Here is a 16,444-nt window from a genome sequence, read left to right as displayed (position 1 = left end):
TGATTTTGATGACCACTGCTTTAAAATATAATTTTAGGTCTGGTTCAGCCAGGCCACCTTCATTTGCACTTTTTTTTTTTTTTCATTAATTCCTTTGAAATTCTTGACACTTTGTTCTTCCAGATGGATTTTGTTGTTATTTTTTTTCTAGCTTTGTGAAGTAATTTGTTGGAAGTTTGGTGGTAGGACACTGAATAACTAGATTAATTTAGGTAGTATTGTGATTTTTATTATATTTGCTAGCCTACCCATGAGTACTTTGATGTTTTTCCAAGAGATTAGATCTGTCATTATTTATGTGGAAAATGTTTTGTAATTGTGTTCATATATTTCCTGAATTTACCTTGGAAGATAGACTCCCAAATATTTTATATTATAAACAGTTATTTTAAGTGGGATTTCTTTTTGTATCTTCTGTTGCTGGACTTTGTTGGTAATATATAAAAACGCTAATGATTTATGTTGGTTTATTTTGTATCTTGAAACTTTACTCAAGTTGCAAATTTTTCTATTAGTTTTTTTATTTGATTCTCTATGATTTTCTAAGCATACCATCATATTATCTATGAAAAGTAAAAATTTGGTTTCTTCATTAGCTACTTTAATTCCATTAATCTCTCTCTTTTTTTTTTTTTTTTTTTTTTATGGCCAAAACTAACATTTCTAATACAGTACTGAATAGTAATGGTGATAGTGGAGAAACTTCAACACTTATCTTATTGGGAATGATTTTAGTTTATCCATATTACTTCCAATACTTGCAAATGGCTTTTAATAGATGCTATTGATCATTAAAAAAAATACTCCATTTATTCCTATACTCTCTAGTGTTTTTAATAACAATTGGTGCTAGATTTTGTCAAATACTATTTTATGCATCTATTGAGGTAATCATAGGGTTGTTGTTGTTGTTTTGTTGTCGTTGTTGTTGGTGGTGGTTTGGTAATTTATGTAGTCAATTATGATAATAGGTTTCCTAATATTTGAACCTATCCTGTATAGTATAAATTCTACTTGGTCTATTATCCTGGGGATGACTTTCTATAATCTCTTTGCTATTATTTCATTTAAGATTTTTGCATCAATATTCATTAGGGAAATTGATCTATAATTTTATTTCTGTTTTGACCCTATCTGGTTTAGGTATCAGAACCATGTCTGTTTCATAAAAAGAATTTGGTAGGATTCCTTATTTCCCTATTTTTCCAAATAATTTACATAATATTGGAATCAATTGTTTTTCTAACGTTTCATAGAACTCACATGTAGCAATCTGGTGCTGGAGATTTTTTATTAGGGAGTTGATTAATAGCTTATTCAACTTATTTTTTCTAAAATAAGAATTTTTTTTTTGAATAATCAAATCTCATTTTTACTGTAATATCAGAAGTGTGTAACAATTCCAAACATGGCGATGGTTGCAATGCTGATAACAGGAAGCTTCTCTAACTTATTTTTGCAGATTTTATTTTCAGATGAAGAGTTTAGAAAGAATTAGTTAGTTTTCTATTTAGCACCTAAATTATGTCATTTAAATATCCTTTATATTCTTTTTTTCTATTTTTTAAATTAACTTTATAATTATAATATTTTTGACAGTACATATGCATAGGTAATTTTTTACATTACCCCTTGTACTCCCTTCTGTTCTAAATTTTCCCCTCCTTCCCTCCTCCCCCTCCCTAGATGGCAGGCATTCACATGCATATTAAATATGTTATAGTATATCCTAGATACAATATATACATACATATATATATATATACATACATATATATATATATGTGTGTGTGTGTGCGTGTGTGCAGAACCAAATTTTGTTGTTGTTGTTGTTGCAAAGGAAGAATTGGATTCAGAAAGTAAAAATAACCTGGGAAGAAAAACAAAAAAAATGTAAACAGTTTACACTCATTTCCCAGTGTTCCTCATGTGGGTGTAGCTGATTCTGTCCGTCATTGATCTATTGTAACTGGATTAGATCTTCTCTATGTTGAAGATATTCACTTCCATCAGAATACATCCTCATATAGTATTGTTGTTGAATGTATAAATGATCTCTTAGTTCTGCTCATTTCACTCAGTATCAGTTGATATAAGTCTCTCTGTATTCATCCTGCTGGTCATTTCTTACAGAACAGTAATATTCCATAACATTCATATATCATAATTTACCCAACCATTCTCCAATTGATGGGCATCCATTCATTTTCCAGTTTCTAGCCACTACAAAAAGGGCTGCCACAAACATTTTGGCACATACAGGTCGCTTTCCCTTCTTTAGTATAAAATAGGAATATTTAAGTAATGTATTTCCTCCTCTGTTAATCTTCATTATATATATATATATATATATATATATATATATATGTATGTATTTGTAAATAATCGTCCAGTTCACTTAGATTATCAGATTTACTGGCACACTGTGGGACAAAATGGCATTTAATTATTGCTCCAATTTTCCACTTCTTTAGTGGAAATTATGTCCTTTTCATTTTTGATACCAACAATTTGATTTTCTTCTTTCCTCTTTCTGATCAAATTAAATAAAGGTTTTTTTTGTTTGTTTTGTTTTGTTTTTGTTTTTTTTTATAAAACTACATCTTAATTTTATTAGTTCAATATATATATATATTTTTACTTTCAATTTTATTAATCTCCCCTTTCATTTTCAGAATTTCAAATTTGGTGTTTACTTGGGGTTTTTAAATTTGTTATTTTTCTAGTTTTTTTTTAATTGTATACCCAATTAATTGATCTCTTTCTATACTTATTCAAATAACCATCTAGAGATATAAAGCTTCCCTTAAGCACTGCTTTGGCAGCATCCCATAGGTTTTGCCATGTCTCATTATTGTCATTCTCTTGGATGAAATTATGGATTGTTTCTGTGATTTTTTTGTTTGACCTCCTCATTATTTAGAATTAGATTTAATTTCTAATTGGTTTTGAGCATACCTTTCCCTGGTCCTTTATTGAATATAATTCTTATTGTATTGAGGTTTGAAAAGGATGCATTTAGTATTTCTGTCTTTTTGCATCTGATTGTGAGATTTTTATGCCTTAATACATGGTCAGTTTTTTTTAGATTCCATGTACTGTTTAGAAAATGGTGTGTTCCTTTCTGTCTTTATTAAAGTTTCTCAATAGGACTATCATATCTGGGTTTTATAAGATCCTATTATTCTCCTTAGTTTCTTTCTTGTTGATGTTGGTTTTATCTTTGTCTGAGGGAAAGGTTCAGATCCTGTACTAAAATAGTTTTGCTGTCTATTTCTCCTGGAACTGGCTAATATCTTCTCTAGAAATTTGCTTTCTCTACCACTTGGTGGTGCATACACATTTAATATCATTACTACTTAATTATTTATGGTACTTTTTATCAAGAATCCTTTTCCTCTTTATTTATTTATTTAACTTTCTTTCTTTCTTTCTTTCTTTCTTTCTTTCTTTCTTTCTTTCTTTCTTTCTTTCTTTCTTTCTTTCTTTCTTTCTTTCTTTCTTTGTCTTAATTCATCCAATTCTTTATTTATTTATTTGTTTGTTTGTTTGTTTGTGTGTTTGTTTGTTTATTTATTTTTGCTGAGGCAATTGGGATTAAGTGACTTGCCCATGTCACACACCCAGGAAGTGTTAAGTTTCAGAAGCCAGATTTGAACTTAGGTCCTTCTTACTTCAGCACTGATGTTCTATTCATTGCATCAACTAGCTGCCCCCCCCATCTTTATCTATTTTAATAAGATCTATTGTTACTTTTATTTTATCTGAGATCAGAATGGCACTCCTACTTTTTAAATTTTTACTTCAGCTAAAGCATTATAAATTCTGTTACAGCCTCAGATATAGTTTGCAAGAGGTACAGATACTGTTTTCCTATCTAGGGATATAAACAGTTTATCCTTTAATATATATATATATATATATATATATATATATATATATATATATATATATATATATATATATATATATATGTATACAGAGAGAGAGAGAGAGAGAGAGAGAGAGAGAGAGAGAGAGAGAGAGAGAGAGAGAGAGGGAGAGAGATATTTATTTTTTTTCCCTCCTTTTTATCTTTCTTTTGATTCCTATGTTGGTAGATTAAATTTTCTGTTTGGTTCTATTTTTTTTTTCAATAGAAATGATTGAAATTCTCTTACTTCATTGAAATTCTATCTTCTCCCCTGAAAAAATGATGCTGACTTTTGCTGGGTAGCTAATTCTTGGTCATATACCCAGGTCTTTTGCCTTCTAAAATATAGTATTCCAGTATCCCCCCACACACACCCATACACTCTTGTATGGTAGAAGCTATGAGATCCTGAGTAATCCTGACTTTTGCTCATTGATATTTGAATTGTTTTTATCTGGAAGCTTGAAGTATTTTAAGTTAAGATTATGATGTTGAAGTTTCACACCAATGTTCCTTAGGGTTTTCTTTGTGGGATCTTTTTTCCAGAGGTGATCTATGGATACTTTAATGATTATTTCCCCCTTTGTTTCTAGAATTTTGAGACATTTTTTTCTTAAGGACCTCTTGTAGAATGCTATCCAGGCTCTTTTATTTTGATCATGGCCTTCAGATAGGCCAATAATTTTTAAATTGTCTTTTCTGGATCTATTTTCTAGGTTGGCTGCTTTGTCAATGAGGTATTTCCCATTTTTTTTTCCATTTTTCATCTTTTTAGTTTGTTTGATTCTTGCTGTCTCACAAAGTCATTAGGTTTCATTTTGTCTGTTCTAGTTTTTAATGTCTAATTTTCTTCAGTTAGCTTTTCTAACTCTTTTCCCATTTGATTTATTCTACTATTTAAGGAGTTGTTTTCTTCAGACAATTTTCCCCCTTTTTTTCCCCCCAAATTGTTGATTCTCTCATGCATACCTCTCATTTCTTTTCTCATTTTTTCTTCTACATCTTTTTTTTTTTCCTTTTGGAATCTTTTATGAGCACTTCCAAGAACTTCTTGGTTTGAGACCAATTTATCTCACTTTTTTTGAGATTTCTTTTGTGTACATTCTGTCCTAGTCTGAGTTTGTGTTTTGGTCTGCCCTGTCACCATAATAGTTTTTTTATAGTCAAGGTGCTTTTGTGTTTCTTGCTCATTTTCTTTTGTTCTTTTAGTATTTTTTTTTTTTTTTTACTTTTATGTTGAGCTCTGCTCTGGGCTTGTAGAAGGAACTGTCCCAAGCTTCCTGTGTAATTCTGAGCCTTGGCTTTGAACACAGCATCTCCTTGTGTTTGTAGACTGTAGCTTTGCCTGCTCTGTTCAGCAAACAGTCTGGTTTCCCATAGTTTTGAATTCTGAGCTCATAGTAAAAGCTGTATCCCTGCTGTGAGCCTCTTCTGAGCCAGGACAGGTGATATTAGTTGCTGATTTGCTCTGATTAAGACCTCATTTTCCCAAAATCTATTTGATACCTTTTTACTTCAGTGAAAATGACCTCTCTTGAAGCTTTCCCAGTCTATCTTGAGCTAGAGAATGGTTTTATTCCATCAGACTCTGTTCAAAGGTTTGGTTTCATGGGGTTTTCAAGAGAAACTTTTTCTTTCATTTTGTTTAATCCTTGCTATAGTATCATTAGCTTCCATTTGTCCTGTCTTAATTTTAAAGAAATTATTTTCTTCAATTAGCTTTTATACCCCCTCCTCTCCTAATTTGGCCAACTCTACTTTTAGCAGAATTGTTTTCTTCAATAGATTCAATTTCATTCCCCCAATTTGCTTGATTCTATTTTTAAGGGATCATTTTCTTTAATCAGTTTTTGTGCTTCCTTTCCAAAGCTGTTTACTCTCTTCCCTTTACAATTTTCTTGTAATACTCACTTATTTTTCCAATTTTTATTTTATTTCTCTTAATTTTTAAAATCCTTTTTGAACTCTTCCAAGTGGACTTTTTTGGGCTTGAGGCCAATTCATATTTCCCTTTGAGGCTTTGTATTTAGATATTATTGTCCTTTTCTTAGTTTGTGTTTTCATTTTTCCTTTTTCCATAAAAGGTTTCTATGGTTTGGGCTCTATTCTATGGTTTTATTGATCATTTTGAACAATTAAGCTTGGCTCCTGGAGTTCAGGGTGCATTGTCCCAAGCTTCTTGCACTAGGGACCAGGGATCTAGTAACTGGTTTTCTGAGCTTAAATCTCCAATGCTCTGAGTTGGCTTGCCTACTGCACTGGAGTGACCAGTGTAGTTGTGACTAATATGCCCTGGGAATTGGGATTGGAAGTTTGCCAACTGCATATAGGCTTGAGGCTTCTCACTTGGCCTTCTGTGTCACTGACATGTATAAGCCAGGATCATGGGTCCTTAGTTGCCAAGCTATGCTAAGAGCTTATTTATGGCTTGTCTGTACAGTGCCTCTGGGCTGCTCTCATCTTTTACCCAAGTTAAAGACTTTCCCAAAAGTTATTCCAAGTGATTTTGGGTTGGAAAACTGTCTCAGTCTTTTTGTGGATTCTGCCACTCTGGAATTCTTTTAGTAGATTAATTTAATGTTGTGTCCAACTGGGGAAAACTTAGGCATCTTCTAGGCTTCTCTTCATTATCTTGACTGTCTCACTAAAAACAACAAACAAAAAGCTCTCTGCTCTTCTGTGTTACGATAGATGTTGATTTCTTGAAAGATTAAAATTGAAATTGGATGAATTTTACAACTAAGGGTCAAACAAAAAATGTCTTACTAACATTCTGAACAAAACTAAGTAGTAAAGTATGTGTTTTAAGCTGGTATGTCTATCATTTTCTTTTTTAAACTAATAATTTTAGGGATTCTTAAGAACACTGCTACTTAAGGCCAAGTTAAAAATAGTTTGTCACTCCTTCCTTGAGTGGCTCTTCCCAAAGCTTGCTTCCACAATACATTTCATTACCTTTCATAAAATGTTTACCACCTTACAAATGTGAGTTCCTAATTATCCCTAACAGGAGTCTAAAACATTATGAGTGTCATTTTTGTACATTCTCTTTAGGATTCAAAGTAGATACTATTATCCTACTCATTAACCTTCTTGGTTTAGTCCCCTTAGTTTTGTCCAGGTTGCTCTAGTCTTTCTAAGTAAAGTTTAGGCAGCAAGAACATAGAATCCATAGTAATCTCCTATGTCCTTTTTTCCCCTGGTGAAAATATATATAGGATCCATAGGAATCTCCATTATGGTTTTGAAGGTCATTTCCTTGCTTTGAGGTAATATATATATTTTGCTCCTGACTAGTCATTTTATTGCTATAAACCACTTCTTGTATGTGAACTATTTCTAGTAATTCTTTACAGTAAATCTTAATCTTTGAAAGTTTCCTGAAACACTGAGCAATTATATGATTTGCTCATGATTTCAAGTATGATTTCAAGACAGGACTTGAACCCAGGTTATCCTGACACCAAGGTCAGATTATAGTCCACTCTGACACAAGAACAGAAGTTACTGGTGAGGTATGAGTACAGAACTGATGTGATCTTGCAGGATAATGAGATTCCTATGGGCACATTAGAGAAGTCCAAAGATGTATATCTGAGTGGAAAAAAATCTTTAATATGGATTCATATCAAGTTTGGTTCTGTATTGTGATTAAAAAAATAAGGTGAAAATGTTTGCTCACATGAATAAGTAGTACTTATTCTGAAAGTTTTCTGAAACTCTTCTGAACTACTGACAAGATTGATCACCAATTCATTTGAAAATCTCACAGATAAAAATGCATGTTGGTGGAACAATGCATTGATCCAACCATTCTGGAAAAATATTTGGAACTATGCCCAAAGGATTATGAAATGGTACACACCCTTTGATCTAGCCATATCACTGCTAGGTCTATATCCCAATGACATTGAAAATATGAAAGAACATATTTGTTTAAAATATATATTATAGCAGCTCTTTTTGTAGTGGTTAAGAATTCAAAATTAAGGAGATGCCTATTCCTACAATGATGATTCTGTCCCATTCTGCCCATCATGGCTAAATAAGCTATGAGATATGGTTTACTGGATATCCTTATGCTATAAGAAATGATAAGGTGAATGATATCAGAAACACTTGGAAATACTTTCATGAACTGATATAAAGTGTAGTAAACATAATTAGGACAACAATATATATAGTAACAGTAATATTTTATGATGAAGAATGATGAGTGATTTAGCTTCTCTCAGCAATATGTTGATCCAAGACAATTTCTACCAAAACAAATGATTGGCACCTACTATCTGCTTCCACAGAAATAACTGATATATTGAAATACATACTGAAGCCTTTTGTTTTTCTATTTCTTTAATGTTTTTCCTTTTATTAGAAATTGTTTTATACAAAATGACTAATATGAAAAATTTTACCACTCCACATATATATATCTATATTTGAATATTTACCATCTTGGTATGGAAAGAGAGAGAGAGAGAAAGGAAGGGATAAGATTTGAGACTCAAAATGTTTTTTAAACAAAAAGTTAAATTATTTTTAATATGTAATTGGGGGAAAATAAAATATATTAAAAAGACAATCTAGCAGGTAAAAAATTTAGCACAATCTCCCAAAAGTTTACCAACAGGAATTGCAAGGTGATTCATACCTGTTGGGAAAAAAAGAAATTATAGATATAGAGAAAAATTATATGGTTAGCTCATAGTCCCGTATAATTCATTAAAGAATATTTGTTAAGTGATTATTTTGAAATAATGTTCTAGGTGCACTTTTAATATCTTTTCTTCAGTTTCTCTACCCAGAATTTTAAGGAAATATGGATGCAACTTGATGACACAGTGGATAGAGTTTTGGGCCAATAAGCAAGAATATCTGAGCTCACATCCAGCCTTAAACAATAACTAGCTATATGATTTTGTTCAAATCCCGTAATTTTGGTTTCTTCAACTAAAAATGAAGTTAATAAATAACACACACTTCCCAGGGTTGTTGTAATGATCAAATAAAATAATATTTGTAAAGCATTTAGCCAAATACTTAATCCAAAATAGGTACCATATAAATGTTAATTGTTGTTTATTATTATTTGGGCATTATACCAAATAATTATAAATAATTATACCAATGTTCCACACACTTCCCACTGAGAGTTTAATACCCAGAAGAGATCTTCAAGATTTTCTGATCTGAATTTTCTACTTCACAGATTAAGAGACTAACATCTGGCTTAGCTAATTTAAAAAAAAAAAAAGTCATTTGAACCAATGTTTAGCAGAACTACTTTTTTTTCTGCCTTAGAGAACAATTAAATATGAACAATGGAAAGCTTTACATTATTTCTTCAACTTAAAAAAAAAAAAAAATTGGGGGGCAGCTAGGTGGCGCAGTGAATAGAGCACCTGCCCTGAATTCAGGAGGACCTGAGTTCAAATCTGGTCTCAGACATTTAACACTTCCTAGCTGTGTGACCTTGGGCAAGTCACTTAACCTTAGGGGGTAAAAAAAAATTTGGATTTTAAGCGCATGAATAGTCTGTCAAATACTGCATGTTGCAATCCTATATTACCTCAACAGATGATACTATTATTTTCTTTTTTGCAAGTCATTCAAATGATTTCTAATAGCCTTATATCTATTGTAATTCTCAGGCATTTCTTAAACTGCATATATACATATGTATGTAAATATGTGTAACTTTTTTATTTCTTTCACATACATAATAAAGTTATTGTGTAACTTTCTACTCCTTTTTTTTTCTTCACACTCAATTCTGTCCTAGAAATGGCTATCATTAGACATTAACATGTATTTGTGTGTGTGTATGTGTGTGTATGTGTGTGTGTATACAAAACCATTTTATACATACTTCTATTTATCAGTTCTTTCTCTAGATGCAGAGAACATCTTTCTTCACATGTGTCCTGAAAGTAGTTTGGTTGGGGGGTGGAGCCAAAATGGCAGAGAAGATACATGCCACTGTGTAAGTTTCTTTCTTCCCTCACAAACAACTAGATTTACTCAGCCTCAGAAATAGCGCTGGACTGATAGAATCCACAAGGACTGGAAGCACAACTTACCCGCTGAAGAGAATCTGGAGTTTCAACAAGAAAGGTCAGCTCCCAGGGGAGGAAGAAGAGAGGCCAGAGCAGACGGTGGGGTAGTGGCACACTGCGCCAGTCGCGCTGGGGAGGGCTCTGGGATCAGAGAATCCACCGAGATAAAAGAATCTGGCACAGGCTGTTAGCACTTCTCTGCTTATAAAACAGCAGTTCAGAAGAGAAATATAAGCCACTATAAAATTTAAAATAGATTGGTTCTTCCCAGATCCCAGGGGTGAATCAGCAGATCTCGGCACTAGGGGTGTGGCCAAAATAAGCAACCCAGGATTTTACCTCAGGGAAGTTAAGAGATTGAAGAGTGGGCGGGGTGGTAACTCATAGTGCCTGGCTTGGCTGGAGGCTGTGGAACAGAAGTCCCAGAGAAGTGGAACCTTTGAACTAGGGACCACGATTTCTGGCAGACACTTCCCAGTTTGAGTGCAGGGGCTTTTCACATCAGCTGCTGCAGACATCCACGCCCCACCGGGAAGCATATGAAAGAGTGTTCATATGAGAGTTTCATATGAAAGAGTGTTCCAAATCACTACTGATCAGAGAAATGCAAATTAAGACAACTCTGAGATACCACTACACACCTGTCAGATTGGCTAAGATGACAGGAACAAATAATGATGAATGTTGGAGGGGATGTGGGAAAACTGGGACACTGATACATTGTTGGTGGAGTTGTGAAAGAATCCAGACATTCTGGAGAGCAATTTGGAACTATGCCCAAAAAGTTGTCAAACTGTGCATACCCTTTGACCCAGCATTGCTGTTATTGGGATTATATCCCAAAGAAATACTAAAGAGCGGAAAGGGACCTGTATGTGCCAAAATGTTTGTGGCAGCTCTTTTTGTTGTAGCTAGAAACTGGAAGTTGAATGGATGTCCATCAATTGGAGAATGTTTGGGTAAATTGTGGTATATGAAAGTTATGGAATATTATTGCTCTGTAAGAAATGACCAGCAGGAGGAATACAGAGAGGCTTGGAGAGACTTAAATCAACTGTTGCTGAGTGAAATGAGCAGAACCAGAAGATCACTATACACTTCAACAACAATACTGTATGAGGATGTATTCTGATGGAAGTGGAAATCTTCAACATAAAGAAGATCCAACTCACTTCCAGTTGATCAATGATGGACAGAAATAACTATACCCAGAGAAGGAACACTGGGAAGCGAATGTAAATTGTTAGCACTACTGTCTATCTACCCAGGTTACTTATACCTTTGGAAGCTAATAATTAATGTGCAAAAAGAAAATGGTATTTACACACATATATTGTATCTAGGTTATATTGTAACACATGTAAAATGTATGGGATTACCTGCCATCGGGGGGAGGGAGTGGAGGGAGGGAGGGGATAATTTGGAAAAATGAATAAAAAAATTAAAAAATTAAAAAAAAAAAAAGAAAGTAGTTTGGTTATTTATAATATTCACTTAAAAGTGTTCTTTAAAATTATTGCTATTTACAAGATTATGTGATAACTGATTTTGATTGATGTGGCTCTTTTCAACAATTAGGTGATTCAGGCCAATTCCAATAGACTTGTGATGGACAGAATCATCTGCATCCCGAGAGAGAACTGTGGAGATGGAGTGTAGATCACAACATAGTATTTTTACCTTCTGTTATTGTTTGTTTGCTTGTTTTTTTCTTTCTCATTTTCTTCCTTTTTGTTCTGATTTTTCTTGTGTATCATGATAAATATGGAAATATGTTTAGGAAAAATATAAATATTCTTGTTACTGTATCCATTGCTCTCTTGGTTATGTACATTTTCCTTTTCATTATTTCATGCTAGTCTAGCTATGCTTTTTTTTTTTTTTTCTAAAATCACATGTGTCATTATTTCTCATAGAAATTTTATTTCATAAAAATCATGTACCAGTACTTATTAACCATTCCCTATTTGTTGGGCATTCTTGTAATTTCCACCAAAAAGAAAGCTGCTATAAACATTTTAGAAGATATAGATTTTTTTTCCTTTTCCCCTAATCATCTTGGGAAAAGACCTAGTAGTGATATTGTTGGGACAAAGGATATAGGCAGTTTAATAACTTTGGGGACATAATTCTAGGTTGCACATCAAAATACAATCATCAGTGAATTAATGTTCCAGTTTTTTTTTTCCATATCATCCCCAAAATTTGTTGCTTTCCACTTTAATCATTATAGTCAAGCTTGTAGCTGTAAAATGATAGTTCAAAGTTGTTTTGATTTGCATTTCTCTAATAAATAATTATTTAAAGTAGTTTTTATGTCTCAAATTTGTTTTAATTTCTTCATTGCATAATGACTGGTATTCATGTATATTTGACAAAGTTCTTGAATAGATTGCTGTATCTGGAGTCAGGAGGACCTGAATTCAAATCCAGCCTCAGACCTACTAACTGTGTGACCCAAGTCACTTAATGTCTGTTTTCTTCAATTTCTTTATCTGCAAAATGAGAATCTTGGAGAAGGAAATAGCCAACACTCAAGTATCTTTGCCAAAAAAAACTTATTAATAGGGTCAGAGGGATTCCAACATGATTTACAGCAAAAACAAATGGACTCACATAATGTACTCAGAGCTTGATTTCCAAGACAATTTAATTCCATCCATTATTTTAAACAAGAGAAAACTCAGGCCTAGAGAGGTTAGAGTACTTTGCCCAAAGTAACTCATGCAATTAAGTAAAATAAAATTAAGCCTCATATTCTCAGGCTCTGAATCCTACATTCTTTCAAATGTACTATATTGAATTTCAACTGATAAAATACAAAGAAGCATATAATGATCTATTCTTAGAAGCAGGTCATGGTAGTGAACTATTGGAATTTTTCATTCTACATACCTAAAGTGAGGAAATGGAAATGTCCCTTATATAAATGAATGTGAAAAATATCTTGGCATATTAACCAATCAAACCCAGAAGAAATATATACTGAAGGGAGCACATCTGTGAAGCCATTCATTCAGCAATTATTTTTAGGATCCTTCAAATGGGGAAAGATTCCAAAAGAAAGTATTATATTAATAGATAGTGTTTTATTAAAGAAAAAGAGAGAAAAAGGAAGGAAAGAAGAAAAAAGGAAGGAAGGAATGAAAGAAGGAAGAAAGGAAGAGAGGGAGAAAAGAAAGAAGGAAGGAAGAAAAGAAAAAAAAAATCTATTCACTTTTACCTCTCCAAATGTGTATTCTTGTGGGTATAGAAAATTATAATGAAAATGGGATATACAGATTTGGAGTGTATACTCAATGAAAGCACAATGTGTGAATGGGAGACATTTTGTAGATAATATTCCATAATAAACCACATTTTTTATGGTCATACAACTGACTGTGAGTTCCTGCTGTGTTTATTGCTTATGATTTTAAGAAAACATTCGATTTGGTAGAACAAAATAAAGCTATAAAATCTTGCCTTTAAAAGGTTTTCTCTTACCCATATTTTAAAGTGATACAAAACTTTATGACAGATGTGACTAAGAAGATAAAATTGTTCACAAGTCTATTTTGTATTGATATTGATCTAGGTACCAAGATAGATAAGAATTCATTACTACTTACTACTACTACTATTACTACTACTAACTATACTACTACTACTACTACTACTATTACTACAACTACTACTACTACTACTACTACTACTACTACTACTACTACTTAATACACCACCTTCTGCTGCTGCTGCATGCTGCTGCTATTTGGAACAGATTGGCTACCATTATAATACTGTAAATTTTAAAAACAATAAAAAATGACATCTTGAAATTTATATTAGATAAATTAGAGATGAAATTAAGTGTCTACTAAAAATCTGAAAAGAGAAAAAAATGAAGAACTTGGCATCATTGAAAAATATTTAATTAATAAAAACTCAGAAATTACGCTTTTACATTATATATATATATGTATATAGTCTTCAAATTATATATATATATATATGCATATATATATATATGTACATCTATACATACATAGATAGATCGATAGATAGATCGATAGATCTATATCCGTAAACAAACGACCTTATAGCTAAAGAATTTTAAAATGTAATGGCATTCTCAGACTGGAATTCTGAAAAGCCCTTTTCTGAGTTTGATTACATGAATTAAAAAAGCAGAGCAATTCTACAAAAATCAAGTCTAGCTATATACATATTAGAAAATTTGAATGCCATATTCCACAAGACAATAATAAATAAAGGAACTTTTATGAAACACTTACTATGTGACAAAAAATGTGCTCAGTTTCATATACAAAAAAACAAGTAAAACAGTCCTTGCACTCAAGAACTTTCTAATAAGGAAAGACAGAACTATCATTGGACTTGAAAAGCAGTAGTGAAGATTTCTGAAGGTACTCACTAAAAGGCACAGTAGAATTCTATTCATTTGGCTTCCTTGTGCTCAGTTCTTTTGGTTGTCTGAGGTGCGAATCTCTTGTATGAGATAATTGGGGTTAAGTGACTTTCACAGGGTCACCCAACTAGTAAGTGTTAAATGTCTTCCTGACACCAGGGCTCCTGCTCTATCCACTGCTCTATCCAGTTGCCCCTCCCTCCCCCACACTCTGTTCCTTACACAGGTATGGTCTTCTTTTCTTTGAGTCCATAAATCACTCCTCTCCTATGTAGAACAGAGAACTAGCACTGGAAAATGGATGATGTAGCTGCCTAATGATACCCAATTCTACTCCTAGTACAAGCATAAGGGTCCCTTGGAATCTCTTTCTGACCAAGAATTTAGCATCCTTATAATTGGTAGACCCTCCTACAGCCACTGACCCTGCTTTGCCTTCAAGATTCACACTATGTTGCCTCTGTGATTCTTCATGGTCAGATCCTAATCTAGTGTCTGCAGACCTCTTAACTTCTTAACTTGGTCTGGATTGAAGAAATGAGTCTGGATAGCTCAAGGGGCGGAGCCAAGATGGAGGAGAAGATACACGCCACTGTGTAAGCTCCTTTCTTCCCTTACAACCAACTAGATTTAATCAGCCTCAGAAATAGCACTGGACTGATAGAATCCACAAGGACTGGAAGCACAACTTACCAGCTGAAGCTGGAGTTTCAGCAGGAAAGGTCAGCTCCCAGGGGAGGAAGAAGAGAGGCCAGCGCAGACAGTGGGGTAGTGGCACACTGCGCCGGTCAAGCTGGGGAGGGCTCTGGGATCAGAGAATCCACCGAGATAAAAGAATCGGGCACAGGCTGTTAGCACTTCTCTGCTTATAAAACAGCAGTTCAGAAGAGAAATATAAGCCACTATAAAATTTAAAATAGATTGGATCTTCCCGGATCCCAGGGGTGACTCAGCAGATCTCGGCACTAGGGGTGTGGCCCGAATAAACAACCCAGGCTTTTACCTCAGGGAAGTTGAGAGATTGAAGAGTGGGCGGGGCGGTAACTCATAGTGCCTGGCTTGGCTGGAGGCTGTGGAACAGAAGTCCCAGAGAAGCAGAACCTTTGAACTAGGGACCACGATTTCTGGCAGACACTTCCAGTTTGAGTGCAAGGGCTTTTCACATCACCTGCTGCAGACATCCTCAGACATCCTCAGGGAAGCTGCTAAAACACAGCACCCTCTAAGCACAGCAGTGCTGATCACCTCTGAGGCACTTCCAGGGAGGGGGTGGGGAATTCTCTCCCAGAGCTCTCTCTTAGCTCAGGTGCTGGGGCAGCTGCATCCATCTGGTCTGGGAGGAAGCTAGTAAAGAAATAAATAAATAATTTCCTACCACAGGGATAGACCCCAAAAGATTTTTTAAGTATGAGCAAGAAGCCCCAAAAAAACCATAGATTCCTTCTACACAGAGAAAGAGCAGGTATCCAACCCCTAGGAAGTTAAGAGCAGAGACTCAGCAGATAACAACCTAAAGAGGAATGATTCCTGCCCCCCATCACATAACTCTCTCCATGAAGACACTATTAAAAAGTTAAGAGAGTTTGAAGAAAAATGGGGAAAGGAAAGGGAAGCTATGATAGAGAATAACAACATCCTGAAATTGGAGTTGGAAAAAATAAAAAATTCACAGGAGATGCAGGTAAACAAAATTAGTGAATTAGAAAAGGTAAAAAAATCACAGGAAAATAGGATTTCTGAATTGGAGAAGATAAAAAAGTCCCAAGAAAATAAGATTTCTGAATTGGAAAGAGAAAATAATTCTCAAAAAAAAATAGCGAAATGGAAAAAATTCAATAGAGCAAAATAATTCATTTAAAAACGAAATTGGGCAATTACAAAAAGAACTAAAAACTGTGAAAGAAGAAAATAACTCCTTAAAAGTCAGGATGGAACAAATAAAAATGAATGATTCACAGAGAACACAAGAATCAGTCAAACAAAACAAAAAAAAATGAGAAGTTGGAGAACAACGTCAAATACTTACTGGAAAAATCTATAGACCTGAAAAATAGATCTAGGAGAGAT

This window comes from Sminthopsis crassicaudata, chromosome 3, assembly GCF_048593235.1.
Source record: "Sminthopsis crassicaudata isolate SCR6 chromosome 3, ASM4859323v1, whole genome shotgun sequence".
Classification (NCBI taxonomy): domain Eukaryota; kingdom Metazoa; phylum Chordata; class Mammalia; order Dasyuromorphia; family Dasyuridae; genus Sminthopsis; species Sminthopsis crassicaudata.
Note: the sequence above shows the minus strand (reverse complement) of the source record.